A 4,045-nucleotide genomic window follows, 5' to 3' on the forward strand; every position below is an offset into this window, starting at 1 on the left:
ATCTGTTGAATGACTCTTCAGTTGCTTCTACCTTTTAATAATGTAAATTACATTGATAAAAACATGGGTGTATAAGCATAATATTGTATGAGTTCCTGTTTTAAGTTCTTCTGGATATGAATCAAGAAGTGAAATAGCTAGATCATATGGTAATTCAAAGCTTAATTTTTTGATGGATATACCATAGTATTTTCCTCAATAACTGCACTATTGTACACCCCTACCAGCAATGCACATGGGTTCCAATTTCAACAAACACCAATATCTTATTCTGTTAGATAGAATAACTATTCCAATGCATATGAAATAGTATCTCATTATAGTTTTGATTTGTATTTACCTAGTGATTAGTAATGTTGAACATCATTTCATGTACTTAATGGCTATTTGTATAACTGGTGTAGAAAATATCTTTTGAAATCCTTTGTCCATTTTTCACTTAGATTACTTGTTGTTGAGCAGTGGGAGTTCTTTATGTATTGTGAATATAAATCTCATTTCAGATTTAATAGTTCCAAATACTGTCTCATATTTCATAGGTTGCCATTTCACTCCATTGATGGTATCCTTAGATGCACAAAAGATTTTAATATTAATGAAGTGTAATTTATCTGTTTTTCTTTAGTTGTCTGAGTTTTAAAATAAACAATCATGGACAACGTCACAGTCAAGTAGTTTTCCCCCTGTTTTCTTCTAAGAGTTCTATGGTTTTAATTTTAGATTTAGATCTATCTTTACTTAATTTTTGCACATGATGTAAATCAAGGATCCACCTCCATTGTTTTGCCTGTGAAGACAGTTTTCCCAGAACCATTGTTCAAAAGATCATTCTTTTCCTCATCAAATTATCTTAGAACCCTTGTCAAAAGACATATGACATGTGAGATTTATTTCTCTATTTTATTCTGTTTATCTGTATGAGATGTCAAATTTTGTTCTCCTTTGTCAAAATTATTCTGGCTATTGAGGATTACTATGGATTGGATAAGTGTTCCCCAAAAAGCCTATGTTTAGAGGATTGGATACTGGCCTATTGGGAGGAGATGGAACCTTTAGGAGGTAGGGTCTTGTGGAAAGAAGTTAGATCATTGTGGGCATGCCCTTAAAAGTGATATTGAGATCCTAAGCCCCTCATGTCATTTTTTTTGCTTTCTGGATACCATGAGGTAAGCAGTTTCCTCTACCAGGCACACTCTGCCATACCTCAAAGCCTATGTATCAGACTGAAGAAGCTGTGAACCAAAGTAAGCCTTTCCTTTTTTAGGTTGATTATCTTGGTGTTTTTATAGTAATAGAAAGCATAATAACATAAGGATAACTTGAGAGTCCATATAAATATTATGACAGGTTTTTCTATTTCTGCCAAAAAATATCATTAGGATTTTGATAGGGATTATATTGAATCTATGTATTGCTTTGGATAGTATTGACATTATATTAAACCTCCAATCTATAAACATTTTTATTTATTTATGTCTTTTTAAATTTCTTTCAGTAATATTTGTAGTTTTCAGTGTATAAATTTTGCTTTTGTGCTACCTTTGATAAATTCAATTCCTGGGTATTTCTGATACACTTGTTAAAAAAATTGTTTTCTTAGGGGCTGGGAATGTAGCTCAGTTGGTAGAGTGCTTGCCTTGTATGCACAAGGCCCTGGGTTCAATCCCCAGTACCACCATCAAAAAAAATTTGTTTGCTTGTTTTGTTTTTGGATTATTCATTGCTAGTATATAGAAATACAGATAGTTTTAGGGTATTTCTATACACTGAAAATAATGTTTTTGAAAAATACATAAATAAATAAAGCAATCCCATTTATAATAGCTAGGAAAATATACCTACAAATGCATCTAACCAATGAGATGAAAGATCTATACAATAAAAACTCTAAAACATTGATGAAAGAAATTCAAGAGGACACAAATAAATATTCTTTATTCATGGATTAGAGGAATTAAAGTTCTTAAAATATTCATACTACCCAAAGCAATCTATAGAATCAATATAATCCCCATCAAAGTACCAATGACATTCATCACAGAATTAGAAAAAAAAAATTGTAAAATACACATGGAACCACAAAAGCCCCCAAATAGCCAAAGCCATCTTCAGCCAAAAGAATAAAGCTTGGAGGCATCACATCACCAGATTTCAAAATATACTACAAAGCTATAGTAATCAAAACAGCATTGTAGGGCCGGGGTTGTGGCTCAGTGGTAGAGCACTCTTGTAGCACGTGTGAGGCCTTGAGTTCGATCCTCAGCACCACATAAAAATAAATAAATAAATAAATAAATAAAAGATATTGTGTCCCACTACAACTAAAAAATAAATATTTTTTTAAAAAACAGCATTGTACTAACATAAAAACACAGACCAATGGAACAGAATAGCAATCACAAAAATAAGTACACATGTTTATTGTCAATTGATTTTCAAAAAGGTTGTCAAGAACACACAATGTGGGACACTTTCTTTAATACAGTTTCTTTAATATTCAGATAAATAAAGTTTGACATTTATTTCACACTATACAAAAAATCAACTCAAAATACAGTAAAGATTTAAATGAAAACCTGAAATGGTGAAACTTCTAGAGGAAAACTGCTATGATATTGTTCTATAAAATTATTTTTTGGATATGAATCTCAAAATATCTATAGAAGGGGAGAAAATATTTGCAAAGCATATACTTGATAAGTGGTTAATTTCCAGAATATATAAGGAACTCCTACAACTCAATAACACAAAAATAACCTGTTGTTTAAAAATAGATAAAGTAAATAGACATTTTTCCAAAGAAGACATGCAAATGAATAACAGGTATATGAAGAAGACACTCAACTTCACTAAGAGCTGGAAAATGAAATCGGCATGAGATATCAACTTACACCTATTAGAATGGCCAGTGTCAAAAAATATGACCTGCCAGATGCAGTGGCACATGTCTATAAGCCCAGCTACTCAAGAGGCTGAGGAAGAAGAATCACAAGTTAGAGGCTAGCCTGAGCAACTTAATGAAACTCTGTCTGGAAATAAAAAGAGCTGGAGATGTAGCTTATTGGTAGAATTGAGTCATCTATCCGAAGGAAATAAATATGTCAAAGAGGCATAGTAGCCAAGATGATGTAATCAAACTGTGTCCATCATTGTATGAGTCAATCATGAAAATGTGATACATATACAGAACCCTTAAAAGAGGAAATTAATTATATGTCCAAATACACACTACTGTCATGTATATCTAAAAACAACAAATAATAAATGCCGCAGTCTGGCTGGGCACAAATCACGAGCCACTGAAGCAGGAACAAACTTTATTTTTAAACTGCAGGAAAACACTTCACACAGCTCCCGGGGAATCCTCCCGAACGCGCCACGAGGCTTGTCCAGGAACCCCCAGCCGGAAATATCTCTCCCGGAAATCCCTCCTCCTGCACTTCCCCAACCAATGGGAACTCTCGGGGAATCCCCGGAAATCCCCACGAGAACTCCAAAATAGTGCGAGAACTCAAAAGTTGCGGCAGAGGCGGATAGTAATGCCTCGCCTGTCAATCAATACTGTTGGCAAAATGCCAGGGGCCATACAGACTCAGCCGTGGCTCTCAGCAAATAAATATAATATGGAAGGTTATGCAAATAATCTATTCAAATCAAAAGGCTAATATGACAACTTTCCTAATGATGTGTATTTAATTACAAAATAATCCATGTTATAACAAATGTTAAAGAAAAACACTCAAAGAAATGATCATTGATGTAAAGAATATATATATAGAGAGAGAAAGAGAGACATATAATGGATATATATATATATATATATATATATATATATATATATATATATATATAATTCTAAAAAATTAAACTCAAAGAAATAGTAGAATAGTTGTTACCCAGGGCTGGCTGGGTTAAAAAGCTAGGGAAGTATTGACATTTCATTTAAATATGAGGAATAAGTTCAAAAGGTATTTTGTACAATATGAAGACTACAGCTTATAACAATGTGTTCTTGAAAATTGCTAAGGGCTCCAGTTATGGTTCA

The 4,045-nt window shown here is 32.9% G+C and overlaps 1 non-coding gene across 1 annotated transcript; it reads left to right on the forward strand.

Annotated features, from left to right (window-relative positions):
- Nucleotides 1–1,605: 1,605 nt before the first annotated feature.
- On the forward strand, nt 1,606–1,678 carry Trnat-ugu (transfer RNA threonine (anticodon UGU)). Its single transcript has one exon. It is a non-coding gene; the product is annotated as a tRNA-Thr (tRNA).
- The last annotated feature ends 2,367 nt before the right edge of the window (nt 1,679–4,045 follow it).

Source organism: Marmota flaviventris, chromosome X (assembly GCF_047511675.1).
Source record: "Marmota flaviventris isolate mMarFla1 chromosome X, mMarFla1.hap1, whole genome shotgun sequence".
In the NCBI taxonomy this organism is placed as follows: domain Eukaryota; kingdom Metazoa; phylum Chordata; class Mammalia; order Rodentia; family Sciuridae; genus Marmota; species Marmota flaviventris.